The 21312-nt window shown below is 45.5% G+C and overlaps 1 long non-coding RNA gene across 2 annotated transcripts in view; it reads left to right on the forward strand.

Annotated features, from left to right (window-relative positions):
- The window catches only part of LOC148149058 (uncharacterized), a 77187-nt gene that overhangs the window by 43471 nt on the left and 12404 nt on the right, over positions 1-21312 (forward strand). The window contains exon 1 of one of the 2 annotated variants that reach the window (XR_015758319.1): positions 10960-11358. The exons of the other annotated variant lie outside the window; for it this stretch is intronic. This is a non-coding gene — a long non-coding RNA (uncharacterized LOC148149058). Of the gene's footprint in view, positions 1-10959; positions 11359-21312 lie in introns of those variants that run through there. 2 annotated transcript variants of the gene reach the window in all.

The raw sequence follows: 21312 nt of genomic DNA on the forward strand, positions 1-21312 counted from the left end.
AACCATCCAGGCAAGCATGGAGTATTCTATCACATTCCTGTCATGTGCCTTATCGATAACAGACAGGGGTTGGAGAGCCACAAGGTGAGTTACTCGCTGCAAGATTCCTAGTTCCTGACCCACTCTTGTAAACACACTTATATGGATAGTCCAGTTCAATTGCTGGTTAATGGTCATCCCCAGGTTGTTGATCATGGGAGATTCAGCGATGGTAATGCCACCAAATTTCAAACGGCAATGGTTATATTCTCTCTTATTAATGCCTGGCCCTTGTTTGGCGCAAATGTTATTTGCCACTCATCCGATGATACATCTGAAATAAATATTGCTTTCATTCAGTCTTCAGTATGTTTGCAACTTTACCCCCTTCCCTCAGCCAGTATTAAATACTGACTCTTTCAGCAACATTGACCTATCAGTATTTCCCAAAAAAAGACAAACTTTTGAAACTTTTCGTCGTGCACTCCTCAGGACAGACGAAAGCATGTAAAATTTCAAAAGGAGCAACAATTTAAACTGCACAAGACAAGGGGTGGTGCTGTTTGGTTAGTGAATTAATTCAGCTTGTTTGAGGAGTTGCCATGATGAATACACTAAGGAACTACAGTGTCCGAAATTTTTGCTCAATTCAAAATTTGTTAAATTCAAAACTACACAGCATCTGGACATATTCCTTTCCCCTTTCTGAATCAGGGTCATTTTGCATCATATCTTACGCAGCATAAATTATAGTTCCTCTTGAAATTCTGCCTTGTGTCTGTCTTGATGAATACAAGATGAAAGAAGGGGCTAGGTCTAGTTTTTAAAGCTAAAGTATTCAAGGGTATGGGGAGAAAGTGGGAACAGGGACTGCGTTGGATGGTCAGCCGTGTTCATGTTGAATGGCAGAGTGGGCTCGAAGTGCCGAATGGCCTACTCCTGCTCCTACCTTCCATGTTTCAGTGAAAAGTTTCAACAGCGGTTTGTAGCAATATTCAGTTTTGTGCGACTGACTGAATAGTGACTCTGCAGATAGCACCCCAAGAGACAAGACTCTGGTTTAAGTAGCATTGATAATGCTCACGAGATGACACTGGAATAATAATTGCAATCATAATGCAGATCTAACCTGTGGGGTGTACTGACGAGTGTAAAACGGGCGGTGGTGAGCGTGCAGTCTGATGCAAACTAAAATATCAGGAGCTAGGTTACACAAGCTGCAAACCCTCTTTTCACACTCTCACGTAATGCCAAGATCCACCCTGGTATATTTGTTTGTCTATTCTGAATGTTTGTATGGCTAAAAATACACCCAAGATATTCCAAAATGACACTCCTTTCGCAGACAGTCTTGAATTTGCTCAGGCTAGGATTACATGCCTTGCCAACTATCCATACCCTTTTTTTTCTGGTACAGTTAAAGCCATTGGCAAAAAACACAAGTTATTTGTCATTACTGTGCTACCCCACCCCTATCCCCAACCAACCTTATTTCATCAGTCATCGTGGTTCCTTGTGTTAAAGCTCGTGGGCTCTGACTGAGCAGATCGAGAGGATGAGCTCGACCATCTTTATGCCCTTGCCGCTGACTCCACTGTTTGCTGCACAGTGCGTTTCTAAGCTGAGCTCCACTCACACTCTCTCCCTCATGCCCTCTGCTTGCAACTGCTCCTTGCCAATCCAGCCAAAATCAGCAAACCTGACATCTGGGGGAAGCCCAGAGCAAACATTCAGCAGGCAAAGCAACGTCTTCCAGGCTACGGTGCAGTATGCTACCAAGTTGGACCTGACACACTCGACAAAACAAATTTCGTAATATTTGTTGTCTGCAGCATTTCCTAATCTAACGCTACTGGCCTTGACACTTCAAGTGCTCATGTCAAAAATAGAACATAATCAAATGATTCCAACTTAATTCATATTTGGCACGTCTATTCCACTCCAAGGTCTTAAAAATCTCAATTCGACAGGGACTATACCTGTCTGCTTGGAAGCATGCCAGCAGATTTCTGCCAAAGTCAAGAGTCAGTGTGTAGCGACTTCTCCACACATCCATCAAGAAAAAAAAACACCTTACATTCATATAGCACCTTCCATAACCTCAAAACTTTCCAAAGTGCAATTAAGTACTTCTAACGGACATCTCCGTATGTGGGAAAAGCAGTGGTCCAGTATGTGCACAACAAGGTTTAACGAGCACCCTTGAGCTAGCTGACCTAACCAATGGGTTAGGCATTGGTTGAGGGATAGGCGTTGGTCGGTGCACCAGGAAGACTTCTCTGTTCTTCTCTGTTCTCTGAATCATGAGAGGGCAGACGGTGTCTTTATTTAACACCTCATCAGAATGACACACACTGGACCACTCACTCCCACTCAACATGTCCACTATACAGCATCAACGTCAACTTCTCTAATTTCCTTATCTCTCCTTCCCCACATCATTCCAGATCCAACCCTCTTACTCAGCACTACCCTCTTGACTGTCCTAGTTGTCCATCTTCCTTCCCAGCTATCCGTTTCACCCTCTCCTTCAGTCTATCACTGTCAACCCCAACCTGCACCTCCCTATTACTTTCCCAGCCACCTTTCCCCCACACCCACCTTCCTATTTATCTCTCAGCCCCTTTGCCCCACCACATTCCTGAAGAAGGGCTTATGCCTGAAACGTCAGCTCTCCTGCTCCTCAGATGCTGCCTGACCTGTTGTGCTTTTCCAGTGCCACGCTTTTCGACTGACTCTCCAGCATCTGCAGTCCTCACTTTCCCCTCAGCATCGCACCCAAGCATCAACTCAGATGGTGTGCTGAAATCTCCAGAAGGGACTGGAATCATTCTGGCCTGCAAACTCACAACTGACACCATATACAGTCAAAAGAAAGCCAAAAGCAATTGACCAATGCTGTTTCGGCCTGAAGTCAGCAGTTTCAGTTCATAAGCGATTGATTTATGGAGGGGGGGGGGCAAGTCATATTCGGAGCTGGTATGGGGAGCCAATATAGTCCTTGCCAGGAAACCATTGATACTTGAGCTATCTTTGAAGACCTCTGGTACAGTCAGCTTGGTTTCTCACACATATGTGTGAAAAGGAATTTCCTTTAGCAAGCCCTCGCTTTACTCTATGCTGAGCCAACAAAAACCATGGAACTAATATTTGGAATGGGAAATTCCTACCCGTAGGAAGTACTTAGAACAGGAAGTTACTGTCCACAATTACATTGGTGGTTTGCATGTGCCCTTGCCAATGCTGGCAGTTTTCCACCGTTAGACAGAAATGAATAGGATGGCAAATGTCTGATCTGTTCGTTTGGCAACTTAACTAAGATGGAAAGGCTGTTACATGCTCCTTACTGAACTCTGTCAACATTGTTCCTTTCTATAAAAAAAAACGGCCTTGTGCTAAAAGATCACCAAGTTCAAATTAACGTGAGATTCAATAGCCCTTCCAAACAAGCAATAATATTTAATGGGAAAACATTGTAAAGACAGAGTAAAATCAGGTTCCCATCAGTGATAAAGTAATGTTAGGTACAGTACAGACACATTCCATTGACCAAGGTGAAATTCAGTGATCACTTGTTGAAAAGTGGAATGAGGTAAAAGTTACATAAAGGCTTGATTTTGACTGTGATAATCTTAATACCAGATATGATAAAATCATGGTACTTCTTACATCACCAATGGAATTTGTGTTTATTATGGGCATTTGCCACATTTTAAGCTTATATGTTACAATATTCATAGAATCCTTACAAGAGGGAAGCAGGTCATTTGGCCCATCGAGTCCACACTGACCATCCGAAGACCAACCCACCTAGACCCAATTCCTATTTTATCCCTGTATTCCCCATGGCTAATCCACCGAACCTGTACATTATTGGACTGTGGCAAGAAACCAGAGCAGCCAAAGGAATCTCATGCAGACACCGGGAGAACTTGCAAACGCCACACTGATAGTCACTCAAGGGTGGAATTGAACCCGGATTCCTAGCGATGTGAGGCAGCAGTGCAAACCACTGAGATACTGTGCCACCCTATTGTTAATTATGAATTGTGTAGTATAAGGAAATGTTTATATGTTTGTTTCCAGCTATATCCAGGATTTTAGTTCTCTGGTAATCCTTCGCAAGAGTTGTGGGAGAAAGTGAGGACATCAGATGCTGGAGATCAGAATCAAAAGGTGTGTTGCTGGAAAAGCGCAGCTGGTTAGGCAGCATCCAAGGAGCAGGATAGTCAACATTTCAAGCATAAGCTCTTCATCAGGAATGCTGCCTCGGATGCTGCCTAACACCTGTGCTTTTCCAGCACCATACCTTTTAGCAAGAGTTATGCCCTTTGGAAATTCTCTCTGTCATGCCCATCCATATATCCAGAACTATGAGTGGGTCTGATGTCAGTCAAGTTGGCCTTAATGACTTTGAGTATTCCCAGGGCAGAAGGCTCTCTAAGCTTACATCATAGTGGATCTGAAATTGGGACATGTTCATGTCCAAAGGGATATGGGTGTCTGTATTCCAAGGAACTGAAAGCTCATATGCAGATGCATCAAGCAATTAGGAAGCTAGGTAGCATGTTGTCCTCTTTGACAAAATGATTTGATGAGGAGTAAAGACGTTGTGCTTCAGTTGTACAGAACCCTGGTACGATGGTACCTGGAGAGTTATTCCAGTTTTGGTCTTCCTGATCTCAGAAAAGGATTATTAGATTAGATTACTTACAGTGTGGAAACAGGCCCTTCGGCCCTACAAGTCCACACCGACCCTCCAAAGAGCAACTCACCCAGACCCATTCCTCTACATTTACCCCTTCACCTAACACTACAGACAATTTACATCTCTTCCAACCGCGCCCTCGACCATGACCCCACCCCTATCACCAAACCATCATCTCCCAGACCATACAGAACCTCATCACCTCAGGAGGTCTCCCACCCACAGCTTCCAACCTCATAGTCCGGGAACCCCGCACTGCCCGGTTCTACCTCCTTCCTAAAATCCACAAGCCTGAGCACCCTGGCCGACACATTGTCTCAGCATGCTCCTGCCCCACTGAGCTCATTTCTATCTACCTCAACACTATCCTATCCTCCCCGAGTCCAGGAACTCCCCACATACATTTGAGACACCACCCACGCCCTCCACCTCCTCCAAGACTTCCGTTTCCCCGGCCCCCAATGTCTCATCTTCACCATGGATATCCAATCCCTCTACACCTCCATCCGCCATGACCAGGGCCTCCAAGCCCTCCATTTTTTCCTCTCCAGATGTCCCCAACAGTACCCCTCCACCGACACTCTCATTCGTTTGGCCGAACTGGTCCTCACCCTTAACAATTTCTCCTTTGAATCCTCCCACTTCCTCCAGACCAAAGGGGTAGCCATGGGCACCTGTATGGGTCCCAGCTATGCCTGTCTCTTTGTTGGCTATGTAGAACAGTCGATCTTCTGTAATTACACCGGCACGACTCCCCACCTCTTCCTCCGCTACATTGATGACTGCATTGACACCACCTCATGCTCCTGCGAGGAGGTTGAGCAATTCATCAATTTCACCAACACATTCCACCCTGACCTTAAATTTACCTGGACCATCTCTGACACCTCCCTCCCCTTCCTGGACCTCTCCATCTCCATTAATGACAACCGACTTGCTACAGACATTTTTTACAAACCCACCGACTCCCACAGCTACCTGGATTGCACCTCTTCCCGCCCCACCTCCTGCAACAATGCCATCCCGTATTCCCAATTCCTCCGCCTCCACCGTATCTGCTCCCAGGAGGACCAGTTCCACCACAGAACAGACCAGATGGCCTCCTTCTTTAGAGACTGCAATTTCCCTTCCCACATGGTTAAAGATGCCCTCCAACGCATCTCACCCACATCCCGCACCTCCGCCCTCAGATCCCACCCCTCCAACCGTAACAAGAACAGAACGCCCCTAGTGCTCACCTTCCACCCTACAAACCTCCGCATAAACCAAATCATCTGCCGACATTTCTGCCACCTCCAAACAGACCCCACCACCAGGGATATATTTCCCTCCCCACCCCTTTCCGGCTTCCGCAAAGACCGTTCCCTCCATGACTACCTGGTCAGGTCCACGACCCCCTACAACCCACCCTCCCATCCTGGCACCTTCCCCTGCCACCGCAGGAGTTGCAAAACCTGCGCCCACACCTCCTCCCTCACCTCCATCCAAGGCCCCAAAGGAGCCTTCCACATCCATCAAAGTTTTACCTGCACATCCACCAATATCATTTATTGTATCCGTTGCTCCCGATGCGGTCTCCTCTACATTGGGGAGACTGGGCGCCTCCTAGCAGAATGCTTTAGGGAACATCTCCGGGACACCCACACCAATCAACCACACTGTCCCGTGGCCCAACATTTCAATTCCCCCTCCCACTCTGCCGAGGACATGGAGGTCCTGGGCCTCCTTCACCGCCGCTCCCTCACCACCAGATGCCTGGAGGAAGAACGCCTCATCTTCCACCTCGGAACACTTCAACCCTAGGGCATCAATGTGGACTTAAACAGTTTCCTCATTTCCCCTTCCCCCACCCCACCCTAGTTCCAAACTTCCAGCTCAGCACTGTCCCCATTACTTATCTGGACTTGTCCTACCTGCCTATCTTCTTTTCCACCTATCCACTCCACCTTCCCCCCCCAACCCAACCTATCACCTCCATCCCCTCCCCCACTCACCTATTGTACTCTATGCTACTTTCTCCCCACCCCCACCCTCCTCTAGCTTATCTCTCCATGCTTCAGGCCTCTGCCTGTATTCCTGATGAAGGGCTTTTGCCCAAAATGTTGATTTTACTGCTCCTCGGATGCTGCCTGAACTGCTGTGCTCTTCCAGCACCACTAATCCAGAATCTGGTTTCCAGCATCTGCAGTCATTGTTTTAACTACTGCAGACAATTTAGCATGGCCATTTCACCTAACCTGCACATTTTTGGACTGTGGGAGAAAAGCCAGAGCACCCAGAGGAAACCCACACAGGAACAGGGAGAAGGTGCAAACTCCACATAGACAGTTGCCTGAGGCAGGAATTGAACCCAGGAGGTCATGTTGCAGCTGTACAGGACATTGGTTAGGCCACTATTGGAATATTGCGTGCAATTCTGGTCTCCTTCCTATTGGAAAGATGTTATGAAACTTGAGAGGGTTCAGAAAAGATTTACAAGGATGTTGCCAGGGTTGGAGGATTTGAGCTATTGGGAGAGGTTGAATAGTCGACCTCTCCCAATAGCTCTGGAGTATTGGATGCTGAGGGGTGACCTGATAGAGGTTTATAAAATCATGAGGGGCATCGAAAGGGCAAATAGACAAGGTCTTTTCACTGGGGTGGGGGAGTCCAGAACTAGAGGGCATAGGTTTTAGGGTGAGAGGGGAAAGATATAAAAGAGACCTAAGGGGCAACTTTTTCACGCAGAGGGTGGTACGTGTATGGAATGTGCAGCCAGAGGAAGTGGTAGAGGCTGGTACAATTACAACATTTAAAAGGCATCTGGATGGGTATATGAATAGAAAGGGTTTGGAGGGAAATGGGCCAAATACTAGCGAATGAGACTAGATTATTTTAGTTAAAAATCACACAACACCAGGTTATAGTCCAACAGGTTTAACTGGAAGCCCACTAGCTTTCGGAGCGACGCTCCTTCATCAGGTGATAGTGGAGGGCTCGATCGTAACACAGAATTTATAGCAAAAATTTGCAGTGTGATGTAACTGAAATTATACATTGAAAAAATGATTGTCTGTTAAGACTTTCATCTGTTAGAATACAGTGATAGTTTCACTTCTTTCATGTGTAAATTACAAAACCCATTTTTTTAAAGTTGCATTCTCGGGTTAGCTGTTAACAATGGTGATAGCTAGACAATATGTTGAAGGTGTTAGCGCCCCCGTGTTCTCTGTCTATGACCTGATGTTTAGATTGATTCTAATCTAAAAAGTGAGATAACAGAGTTTTACATAAATTCATGCCGTTTCTGAGCTCAGAGTTCTACATGAATGTATGCAGTTTTTGAGCAAAGTGCAATGTAACTCTGAAAGTACAAATTCACCCCACAAAATATATGTGTGCATGTGTGTCTTTGTCTGTCTGTGTGTATGTGTGTGTGTCTGTCTGGGGTGGGGGTTGTGAGTGTGAGAAAGTGTATGTGTGTGTATGTGTGTGTGTGTATAATGAGTGCAGAGTGTCTTAAGTCTGTGAGGGGGTGCATGTGTGAGTGTGGGAGTGTGTGTGTCTATAAGGGTGTGTGTGGGTGTCTGTGTGTACCTGTGTCCGTGTGTATGTGAGAGTGTGTGTGCGTAGGAATATCTGTGTGTGTGTGCGTAGTGCAATGGTGATCACCTGTAATGTGACATGAACCCAAGGTCCCGGTTGAGGCCCTCCCTATGGGTACTGAACTTAGCTATCAGCCTCTGCTCGGCCACTTTCCTCTGCTGCCTGTCCCGAAGTCCACCTTGGAGGATGGTCACCCGAAGGTCCGAGGCTGAATGTCCTGGACCACTGCAGTGTTCTCCAACTGGGAGGGAACCCTCCCGTCTGTTGATTGTTGTGCGGTGCCCATTTATCCGTTGTCATAGCCTTTGCTCGGTTTCCCCAATGTACCATGCCTCCGGGCATCCTTGCCTGCAACGTATAAGATAGACAACGTTGGCTGAGTCACATGAGTACCTGACATGTACAAGGTGGGAGGTGTTCCCACACGTAATAGTGGTATCTATGTCCACAATCTGACACGTCTTGCAGTGTCCACCGTGACAGGGTTGTATGGAGTTGTCCTGAGAGCCGGGCAGTTTGCTACGAACAATGATCTGTTTGAGGTTTGGTGGTTGTTTAAAGGTAAGTAGTGGAGGTGTGGGGAAGGTCTTGGTGAGGTGCTCATCCTCATTGATAATGTGTTTCAGGTCACGAAGAACATGGCGAAAGTGGCCGAGCGGGTTGGGGTGAATTTATACGGGGGGGCTAACTTTGTACACCCTAGTCCAACATCGGCATCTCCAAATCAAGATATCTGGTCGACGTGGAGGAGTTGGACCGAAGGGTCTGATTCCCCATGCTGTACATCTCGATGACTCTATGAGAAGGGTCAAGCCATTTCGAATGAAGATGAGGAGGGATTTTTTTTTCACTCAGGTGGAGAACTTTTGGAATTCTCTACCCAAGGTGACTGTTCAAGAAACAGGATGATAGATTTCCAGATCTTGATGGTGTCATGGAGTATGGAAATAGCGCACGAAAATGGCATATAATTAGGTGATCAACCATAATCCAATTGAATGGCAGAACCGACAGGGACTGACTGGACCAATTTTGCTCCTTTGTCCTTACAGTCCTACAAGTATTCCTTGTGCCTGTTCATATTCATTGATCCAACCAATGGGCTCACGCGTCGGAAATATTCTGTCCCGATGGATTGGCACTGCTAGGTTCCATAGCCATTTAAACTTTTCAATACCATTTTGCACTGGGTGTTTGGGAAGTGGGTTCAGGGGAAGCAATAGCCCATTGCATAAATGAAAACAATTATAAATCATTTATTCAACTACAAAGAGTTTTTTTAAATTTCAAAGCATATGTTATTCATAAAATATCTTTATAATACACATAGTCGCAGATATAGTACAATAGATTCTCAAGGAAACAATCAAACAATGAACTTTGACTTCATTCAAACAAACCAAACGTATCTCTTACTTGAAGGAGGCTGTATTTAAATGCATTTGCGGCAACAACAACAGGGTCTGATATAAATCTTCATATAGCTTTGGCAGAAAAGCGTCAGACAGTGGTCTTTCCCCACTGCGCCTTTGCCCAAGCTTTAGTGGGTCTCTCAGCATGTAGCCCTGGACCTTGGAATGTGTCAGTCTGCAACACTCGGTCAGGGTCAACTCCTTGTCCTGGAAGACCAACACGATTCGGGCAGACCAGAGAGCATCTCTCAACAAGCTGTTGGCCCCCCCAGGCACAGTCTATGTACATCCTGGGGAGCAAGATAATCATAAGTCAGAAAACAGCCCAAGTTCTGTACTCATGTGGGTTGCTTTGGCCACAGGAGAGCTTAGCTTGCAATCCATAGCACGTCTTCCTTTTGATTACCACTAATCGACAGATGTAGTGAGACAGTCAGCGAACTGTAGTTCCTGGGTGGTTTGCATAATCGCGAATGTTGAGCGGGAAGCAGCACTCTTAGGGGGCAATGCTTTCTCAGTCCACCTCACACACCAAAAAGATTCGGAACAAATTGATGGCACATTATTGGATCCGTGAACTTGGTTGTCTTTATTACAAGTCTTACAAGAAGGAGAAAGTGAGGACTGCAGATGCTGGAGATCAGAGTCGAAGAGTGTGGTGCTGGAAAAGCACAGCAGGTCAGGCAGCATCCGAGGAGCAGGAGAGTCACCGTTTCGGGCATAAGCTCTTCATCAGGAATGGGGGGGGCACAATGTGGCCTAGAGATAAACAGGAGGCAGATGAGGCTGTGGGCAAGGTAGCTAGGAATGTGATAGGTAGATGAAGGTGGGCGGTAGTGGTGAAAGGTCAGAGGAGAGGGTGGAGCGGATAGGTGGGAAGGATGATGGATACATAGGACAGTTCAAGAGGGCGGTGCTGAGTTAGAGGACTGGATCTGGGATAAGGTGGGGGTAAGGGAAATGAGGAAATGGATCCCATGTGGTTGGAGAGTCCCAAGGCAAAAGGCAAACAACACCAGACCCTCTTTTGATATTTCAATGAGGGACAAGTTTTAATTTTGTTGTCAGCACTAAAATTAATTTTGGTCAGTCTGCACTGAAATACAGAGCCCCTGATAAAATGTCAGCAGCCACACAGCCACAAAACAGATAGTTTGTGAAGTGATGACTGTTTGGTTGTATTTCTGAAAAAACTGACTTAAGCTTCCGTCATGACACTTAATGGATAAGTACATTGTGTAGTTTGGTACCAAGCTGCCCAGAGTTGCTTTGATTCACAGCCTGTGTTGAGATATCGAATCTCAAGTAGAAATTAGAGTTTCTAGGTTGTTCTCAGAACCTCAAGGCAAGGGAGGAGAGGTTGAAATCAGAGAGGGATTCTGTTCCTGATTACTATCTCCTGACACTTGATCAAAAATGGGTGTGTGTGGATGACATGTAAGGACATGGTCAAATTCAGGTGCGTTGCCGCCCACAACCAAATGCCCAGGCCTAAAATTCACCGTGCGTGCACACATCTGAAGGACAGTAATGAGACCAAAGCCTCGGGGGTAAACCAGTCCCTGTGAAACCCTAACCCTGCAAATGCCTGCGCCATCAAGTCAGGTTGAAAATTTGAAAATGGAGGCAGGATCTTCACCCAGCAACGCTGTCAAATTCCAGAATCATTTTTTGGTAAGCACTCCATAATCCATTTCTAATTACCCTGAGAATTTTTATTATCTGCCTGTCAGCAGCTGATTGAGTCAATTAAACTCATCCCATCACTACATCCAATGTGTAGTCGGTGTCATAATTGCTGCAATTATTGAAAGTACACCCACATTATTTATTCATGAGCATAAAGATGAATTCAGTTCTTAAATATGGCAATGCGCAGTTAAAGCTTCTTATAATATTTTGCCTGATGGGAATTTTGGCATTTATTGCTGAAAGAATAGACTATAAAATTGGGACAGTGTTTCTGCAACTGTACAAAGCATTTGTAAGAGCGTACCTCGAGTATTGTCTATAGATTTTGGTCCCTTACTTGAGGGGAGATGTAGATGCATTGGAGGTAATTCAGAGGAGATTCAAGGGAGCAATTCCAGAGATTGGGAGGTGGGGACGTTGTCTTATGAAGAGAGATTGAGCATTTTGAGCCTATCCCCTCTGGAGTTTAGAAGAATAAGAGAAGACCAATATAAGATGCTGAAGGGGATTGACAAAGTAGACATAGAGCAATCCCTTGCGTGGGATCTAGAATGAGAGGTCTTAGTTTTACGATAAAGGGTGACAGGTTGAAAACAGGGATAAGGAGGAATTGCTTCGCTGAAAGGGTGGGGAGTCTGTAGAATTCACTATCCCAGAGTGCAGTGGAGAGGGAACAATTCGAAGGAGGAGATGGACAGATTTTTAATTCGTAATGGGTTAAAGAGTTAAGGAGAGCGGGCAGGAAAGTGATATTGAGGCTGAGATTTATCAAATGGTGGAACAGGTTCAAGGGGCTTACTCCTGCTCCTAGCTCTTATGTTTTGAAGGTTTTGGTACCTTTTGTGATTATTCAGGTTAGTCACGACTAAGCAACGCCTGAATATTTTTAGAATATTGCGTGATTCACTAAATTCACGCTTGAACTGTCGCGCCTTTTTCTTTATAATTACTACATGAGCCTACAGGTAAAGTCAGACATTTTCCTTTACAAGTACTGTCCGTGACTTTGTCATTGTTTAGGAATTAACAGTAAAGCAAAACTATTAATTGTACCTGATTTGCAAAGTTCATTATTTTAACCCTTAAGTGGTTGCCTGAGCTCTCAGGAATGGTAGGAATTCATGGCGTGGGATTTCCTCCTGGCAGGTAATAGGGAAGGGTGTTGCATATTAATGAGATGAGATGTGCAGTTAATGAGGTTGATCACAATCAGCCATCCCCATTAATAGGCTACTCACCGCTGCCCTCGCAGGAACCCTGTCTCAACATCTGGGACTTCATTGGAAAGTGCAGTCAGTTGTCCCCAATGTCCAGCCAATCGTCCCCAATGTCCAGCTAATCATTCCCAATATCTGGAACTTCATTGGAAAGTGCAGCCAATCATACCCAGTGTCCAGAGCGGCCTCACTGGGCTCCTTTCCTGATATTTCCAGGTTTCATGTCAATGACCACATTACTCAGGACCTAATTCGATTCCATCCAAAGTCTCCTATCCTTGTTTGTAATTCTTACAAAAGTCTTAACGGGTAGCATGGTGGCTGAGTGGTTAGCATCACTGCCTCACAGCACCAGGGTCCCCAGGTTCGATTCCAGCCTCAGGTGACTGCCTGTGTGGAGTTTGCACATTCTCCCCATGTCTGTGTGGGCTTCCCTGGTTTCCTCCCACAGTCCAAAGATGTGCAGGTCAGGTGAATTGGCCATGCTAACTTGCCTATAGTGTTAGGTGTATTAGTCAGAGGGAAATGGGTCTGGGTGAGTTACTCTTCGGAGGGTTGGTGTGGGCTGAAGGATCTGTTTCCACATTGTAGGGAATTAATTCCTGAAGAAGGGCTAATGCCCGAAACGTCGATTCTACTGTTCCCTAGATGCTGCCTGACCTGCTGCGCTTTTCCAGCAACACATTTCCATCTCTGATCTCCAGCATCTGCAGACCTCACTTTCTCCTCCAATTAAATCCAATATCAACAGCAGCCCCCCACTTCTGATTTTAGTCAATGTTTTCAATCCCACAAACCTCCAAGATATCTGTGCTCACTAATCCTGGCCTTTAGACCATCCCAGAATTCAATGACGCTATCTTCAGTGATCATGCCTTCAGCTGTCTCGGCCATCAGCTCCAGCATCTACTTTCTGCCACTCTTTGTTTTTATTCATTTGGGATGTGTGTATTTATAGCAGTCTTCACTTTCTCTAGTTGATATGGATTTCAAGTGTTCTCATTTCCCCTCCCTCCACAATATCCCAGTCCCAAGTGTCCAACTCGGCACCACTCTCCTGACCTGTGCATCACCTTTCCCATCTATCCACCCCAACTCCCGTCTCCGACTATCACTTTCTCCTTCACCTTCATCTACCTATCACATTCCCAGCTACCTCCCCCCCAAACCCCAATCCCCAATCCCCTCCCATTTATCTCTCAGCCCCTCAGCCCACAAACCTCATTCCTGATGAAGGGCTTATGCCTGAAACGTCGATTCTCCTGCTCCTCGGATGCTGCCTTGTCTGTGGTGCTTTTCCAGTAACACAGTCATGTGTGTATTTATTGCCCATTCCTAATTGCCCAGAGGGCAGTTAAGAGTCAATCCCATTGCTGTGGGTCTGGAGTCACATGTCAGCCAGACCAGGTAAGGATGGCGGTTTCCTTCCCTGAAGAACATTCGTGAACCAGATGGGTTTTTTCCAAAAATTGACAATAGTCATCATCAGACTCTTAACTCTAGATATTTATTAAATTCAAATTTCACCATCTGCAATGGCAGGATTTGAACCCCAGTTCTCAGAACATGGCCTGGGTCTCCGGATTAATCATCTAGTGATAATACCGCCATTACTTCCCCTCTGCCAAGCTGGACCCAACCAACGCCAAAGTCACCAGTCCTCTGGCGCCATCCTTCCCCGCTGGACCAATGTCTCCTCTGCCAACCAACAACAAGGGAGTTCAAGCTGCCATGTTTGATATGTAGCAGTCTGGAGTTAGAGACAGGGATGATGGAGGTTCCAAAGCCTTTGGCTGACCATAACTCTCTTACTGCCTGTATTGGAAGAATTCACAATTGGAAGCATGCGACACGCACCCTTTATCTTCCTTGCCCATCAGGTCCTGGAGCAGGGTTTGGAACCCAGAGCTTGAGTTCAGTGGTGGGAATGGAACTCACTGCATCACAAGTCCTCCTTGGTATGTGCAGAACAATTTAATCTCAGTTTTGGAGATAAGGTTTGAGTGGGAGGTCAACCCTCAAATATGCAACATGGGTGGCAAGTATGGCTATGGTAACAGGAAGGGTGACAACTGGAACCAAGAGGGGTGCACCTGATGGGTTTAAACGAAGAAGAAAATTTGAGTTGGGCATTATCACTGGCATATCTTCTCCAACAATGTAGAGGCCATTGATTCCAATCCCAGGTCCTGTGCTCACCCCAGCAAAGGACTCGACAGGGTAGATGCAGAAAAATTGCTCCACCTTGTGGAAGAGCGTGGGACCTGAGGGCAAAATCACACATGGCTGTTGGGATTGGCTCATTAAGTGCATTCGAGGTTGAGATGGACAGATTTGTAATCAGTGAGGGTATCAGAGTTTATGGTGGTGACGCGAGAAAGTGGAGTCGAGGATTTCCAGGTCAGCACACGATCTCATTGACTGACGGAGCAGAGTCGATTGGGCCCAAATGGCCTAGTTTACAGGCTCTTAATGTGTGAAAGGTTGACCGGTGTCAATTAAAGGAGATGTGAGCATTCAAAAAACGTCTCAAATCTCTATGACCTCTGCCCGGCCAGCAAGCCAGCTTGCTAAAGCAGTTAATGACCACACGGATTTTAAGCTTGAGTTTGGAGAAAATCTGATGCTCGTATTGAGGATCTAAAATCTGGAATTAGACCGTTGTCCGGAGTAACCATTTTCATGCATGCTTTTATTGACAACAAAAGGGCCTCTTAATACAAAGTAACATAACAAAATGGCTTCAGGCTGCAAATTAACACTGTGTTTAAAATTGCTTCTCACCCTGCTAAGGGCTGCATTCCTGTCTTGCTGAGCTATCTGAATCAAAGATGAAGCAGAACGATGGACCCTTCATAGCATGGAATTAACTAAGCTAGATAGGACATTACTAACCATTTCAGTTAACCTTGAAATGCAGGTGGAAAGAGATAAATGCGTTGTAAACAACTTTCTTTTCCAGAAAATATCATTGGGTTAACCTGCTGTCCATTAGCTCATTTATTACATTTTATTGGATTTATTCTGTAATTAAGGCTGTACTATTTCTTAAGAAACATATAAAGATTGCCTTTGTTCTAAGTGGAAGTGCGCAGTTTCACTAAGGAACGCAGAAGCTTCTAACCTCTGTCTTGCTGGACAAAGTTGTGCCCGGCGTCATAATAAACTGAAATCTTGCCGAAGCAGACCACATTCCTTTTGATTATTAGACCGATCGTAGAATCAAGAGACCCCTCCCAGGGTGTTGAGATCTTCAGTATTGGCAATGAAAACCCTGGCAGCAAACCATGATGCCCTGGTCCTCTTATTAGGCTCAGCTCCAATATAAACGTTGAAACGGCAGGCCCAGGCAGGGTTGCTCAATACGCAGAGCAGCCGGAGATCAGAAGGCCGAAGACTGCCCCACAGGAAAGCTAACCAAGGGCAGTCTGACCAGTACACCATGTGGACCAGTGCCTGGAGCTGTGTTGGGTACCCGGGGACCGGAGGGTGTGGGGGGAGTCGAGTTGTCTAATCACCAATTTTTATTGTGCGTTGTTTTTGGCTACGTTGTGTTTTGTAGACTGCTTTCTCTTGTGCCTGGGTGCGGGCGATGTGTGAAGTGTTTGAAATTATATATTGTGGAATTTTGCCTGCTGTAGACATTACCCTGAGGGGCTGAAACAAACTCCTCTGCGGACTTTAGTCCTTGTGGTACCTTCTAAAAGGAGAGCGAGCTGAGTGAAAACTCCATTTGTTTTATGTCGTGTTGTTGTTTTGTGAGATTTCGGGCACCCCATGGTTGTGTCCTTGTTTCTCTTGTGTATTGTTAATGCTGCATTGTATTTTGCATAACTATGAATAAGAAAGAAATTGAAGTGTTCATTAATGCACAGACACTGCGCACAATCATTAAGGAGAACACATCGACATGCAGTTGTGACATTTGCGAAGAGTGCAATTTACTGAAAAGGCCCTGTTTAATGTTGTGTCTATTGTCGAGAAAAGTATTGGACCTGTCTTCTTGAGGAAGGAAAATGTGGAGGAGTAAATTGATAAAAACCTTTAAAATTAACAAAAACAAGGGATTTGTTCAAGTGAACGTGGAGAATGTGTTTCCACATCTGGAAAGGGGTGTGATTAGAACCATGAATATGGGGCAGACGTTCATAAGTGTAGTCAGGAAGTCCGCTGTCAGCTCTTGGACCGAGTGTTTAAGAGAAAGCTGGACAGAAACAAGAGAAGAAGGAACAGGAGGACATGTTGATGGGTTGAGGCAAGGAAGGAGATTTGTGTTGGACATTGCCATTGGCATGAAACATTTCACTTGAATCCATTGTGTTGCTGCTCACTGAGGGAGTGTGAGTCACCATGGTAACATGCATGTTTGACATGGAGCAGTCTGGAGTTATAGACAGTGATGATGGATTTTCCAAAGCCCTTGGTTGACCATGACTCAGCATCTCTCTTACTGCCTGTATTGGAAGAACTTGCACATGACACGCACCCTTCATCTTCCTTGCCTATCAGGTCCTGGAGCAGGGTTTGGAACCCGGAGCTTCTAATGCAGAGGTGGGAAGACCTCTTCGGCACATGCAGTACATTCAATTTAAGCTCAGTTTTGGAGCAACACAAACATAGATTTGAGTTTGCACAAATATGCAACATGGGTGACAAGTGTGGCTATGGAAAAGGGGACAACTAGGTCCAAGAGGGCACACATGACAGGGTACACCGAGGGATGCACCACTTAAAACGCAGCACTTTTAGCTGACTATTTATGAGGCCATTTTGTACATAAAGATGTCAGTAATAGTTGTAAGAGGCACAAAAAAAATGGGGAATTGTATCCGAAACATTTTGGCTCTGGTGCTTTTGCTATTTGTGCTCTTGTCCTTCTGCCAATCGGAAGTTTCTCTCTGGCTACTCTGCCTGTGATTGTGAACAGTCTCCTCACAAGCTTCTCTTCTCTCAAGAGCTTGGCTCTTGTTTCTTCAAACTGTCCTTCATTTCTGCAGAACAGCCTACAACGGGCAGCACGGTGCCTCAGTGGTTAGCACTGCTGCCTCACAGCACAGGGACTGGGGCTTGATTCCACCCTCGGGCGTCTGTGTGGAGTCTGCACGTTATCTCTGCGTCTGTGCAGTTTCCTCAGCTGCTGTGGTTTCCTCCCCCAGTCCAAAGATGTGCAGGTTAGGTAGATTGGCCATGCTAAATTGCTCACAGTGACCAGGGATGGGTGGGTTAGCCTTGGGAAATGCAGGGTGATCGGGTAGGGGATTGGGTCTGAACAGGCCGCTCTTTGAAGGGCTAGTGTGGACTCTATGGGCTGAATGGCCTGCTTCCATACTGTAAGGATTCCATGAACAGAAAATTGACAGATTAGGGTTACTGCACTTTCTGATGCTTTCAGTTTCTCCATTTGAATGTATTTAGGTCTTTGCATTTGCAGACTTCCACAGCTTATTAGTATTCTGTCAGCAATCTTCCTTCCCTTTGCAAATGGCATCCTGCAGAAAGTCTGTGGGGGAAGAGAACAGAGACAATTTTTGCCTCACTACATTATTACCTCTTTATCATTAGCTGTGACCCATGCCACATACTTCAGCAAATTGATTCTGCGATGGGAGAGTAACTGGTAGCTCTTTCATTTTAATTGGTGGGTCAAGGGTCATAAACTTTGGAATTCCATATTAAATTTGATCAAAACACAGCGTTTCTCCGGTCAATGTTACTTAGCACTGTCTCATTCCAAAAATTCTGAGTCTCTGATACAGTACGATTAGAAGCAAAGATGTAGAGACCCATTTTTGCGCATTGTTGAAGATGTGACCACCAAACAAGAAGCATTCAGGTTACCATATAGAGCCTCAAGCCTTGAAGTTTGTTTAAGCTGTGATTTTAGAAGTTAAATGATTTTATGTTATTTGTATATTATAGTAACAAGTGTGCTTCTTCTTCTCTGACGTATTTATGAGTTTTCTTCTAATAATTTTGTCCCGTGGTTCCACAGCAGGGACCCTCGATACTATTGTACTGAATCATTTTGCTAGATACTAAACGTGACTTAACGTTTCCTCTGTTTCTTTCAGTGTAAATGGGATCTTTCTCCAGAATTGTGCAAGAAAGCTAAACAGACAGTGAAAATGTTTTGCTGCTTCCACGTAATTAACTACAAAATGAAAACGCCCTAATCTGATTGCAGCCAAACATTACTGTTTCCTTGTACACTCCGGTTACAGCTTTGGATGCCTCCCAGTGCTTTTGCCTGGTCAGGTTTTCTTTATCAGTCATACTTCTGCATAGGGGCCTGGGACACCTTACCACTGTAACAAAGCAAATGAACAAGAGGAGAACATTCAGCCCCTCAAATCATTCCACCGCTCAAGGAGATGATAGCTTCCATTCTTGGCTCCACATCCCTTTGCACTCTTGGCCAATAAACATCTACCATTCTCACATTTAAAAGCTATCTGAACTTTATAGAGGTAGACAACCCTTTATCTGAAATCCTAAAATCCGAAAAGCTCCAGAGTCTGAAGGCTTTTTTGTGAAGTTGTTTTTCTCATTAACGTGGTTGTTTGGCGTGCAAACAGTTAACCCAAGTCATAGAGTCATAGAGATGTACAGCATGGAAACAGACCCTTCAGTCCAACCCGTCCATGCCGACCAGATATCCCAACCCAATCTAGTCCCACCTGCCAGAACCTGGCCCATATCCCTCCAAACCCTTCCTATTCATATACCCATCCAAATGCCTCTTAAATGTTGCAATTGTACCAGCCTCCACCACTTCCTCTGGCAGCTCATTCCATACACATACCACCCTCTGTGTGAGAAAGTTGCCCGGAGGTCTCTTTTATATCTTTCCCCTTTCATCCTAAACCTATGCCCTCTAGTTCTGGGCTCCCTGACCCCTGGGAAAAGACTTTGTCTATTTACCCTATCCATGCCCCTCATAAAGATGTAACGTGTGGGGGCGTGACCCAGCACTGGCAGGCCTCAATTCTGTCTCAAGGTCCGTTTTGTCATGAGTCATGCTCCTCCGGTAAGATTTTTAAAAATTTCACCATCAAACTGTCACTTATTCTGAAATTCGAAAAATTCTGAATTCTGAAAACCAGCTGGTCCCAGGCATTTTGGATAAAGGATGGTGCACCTGTGCTAGTATTGGTAGGAGAGTATGCCGCATAAAAAAACATTGACAAAGTCATCATAGTCTTTTTAGAGCATAGGGCTGCTGTCTTGTCAAAGAAGGAGATGACTGACGGTGGTTTAACCTGAGGGTCATCACGCCTCGGGCAAGGGGAGAGATTGAGAAGGAGAGTCCTTCATGGTAACCCCAGTTGGTGTAGGAATTGAACCCACAATGTTGGCATCACAACCCAGCCATCAGAGGAAACCAACTCCATTGTTGGCTATATCTCTATAATGTGATGTAGAGCTACCTAAATTATCATCCTCATTCTTGATGAAGGGCTTATGACCAAAACGGCTATTCTCTGCTCCTCGGATGCTGCCTGACCTGCTGTGCTTTTCCAGTACCACACTCTCAACTCTAAGTTATCATCTGAATGGCTTCACTCTAGCTTTAAGGACATGCATAGTCGATATGTTCGATCAACCTGTTCAGGTAAGTAGGTCTGGGACAAGTTGGATTTGAATGCAGTTTTGCATAATCCAGAGTTAGGGACACTACCACTGTGCCACAAGATGCTATTGTGTACTACAATGCAATAGGTGTGTATTAATGACATGATGATCACGGAATCCCTACAGTGTGGAAGCAGGGCATTCAGCCTACCAGGTCCACACTGCCTTCCCCCCCCCCCACCCCTCACCAAGAACATCCCTGCAACCCTGCATTTCCCATGGCCAATTCACCTAACCTGCGCATCTTGGGATTGTGGGAGGAGAGTGGAGTACTTGGAGGAAACCCACAAAGACATGGGGAGAATATGCTAACTCCACACAGACAGTTGCCTGAGGGTGGAATCGAACCCGGGTCCCTGATGCTGGGAGAAAGCAGCCATTTTGCCACCCAATGATGTATGAGAAAATGTAACGTTGACATCAACCATCACATGCTCTTGTGACTCTTCGAAGGGGATTGAGTAACCTGTAGAGTTGTATTACAGAGACAGTATGATATGTAATGATGTGTAGATGGAAGAGTTTGTTCAAACTCACAAGAGTCAGGCAAAAGTTCATTCAGAAAGTTAGAAGGTATGAGATACAGGGAAATTTGGCTGTCTGGATTCAGAATTGGCTGGCTGAAAGAAGACAGAAAATGGTAATGAATGGAAAGTATTCTGCCTGGATGTCGGTGACAAGTGGTGTCCCACAGGGATCTGTTCTTGGGCCTCTGTTCTTGTTAGTTTTTATAAATGACTTGGATGAAGAAGTGGAAGGGTGGGTTAGTAAGTTTGCCGATGCCACAAAGGTCAGTGGTGTTGTAGATAGTGTCGAGGCTGTTGAAGGTTACAACATGACATCTGGAAAAGCACAGCAGGTCAGGCAGCATTTGAGGAGCAGGAGAATCGACGTTTTGGGCAAAAACCCTTCATCGGGAATGGGCCTTCATCCAGCATTTGCCTGGTTACAACATGACGTTGACAAGATGCAGAGCTGGGCTGAGAAGTGGCGGTTGGAGTTCAACCTGGACAAATGCAAAGTGATTCATTTTGGAACATCAAATTTGAATGCTGAATACAGGGTTAAAGACAAGATTGTTGGCAGT

The sequence above is a fragment of the Chiloscyllium plagiosum genome, unplaced genomic scaffold, assembly GCF_037043375.1.
Source record: "Chiloscyllium plagiosum isolate Xiang-an unplaced genomic scaffold, Cpla_swu_hap1 HiC_scaffold_10, whole genome shotgun sequence".
Taxonomy (NCBI): Eukaryota; Metazoa; Chordata; class Chondrichthyes; order Orectolobiformes; family Hemiscylliidae; genus Chiloscyllium; species Chiloscyllium plagiosum.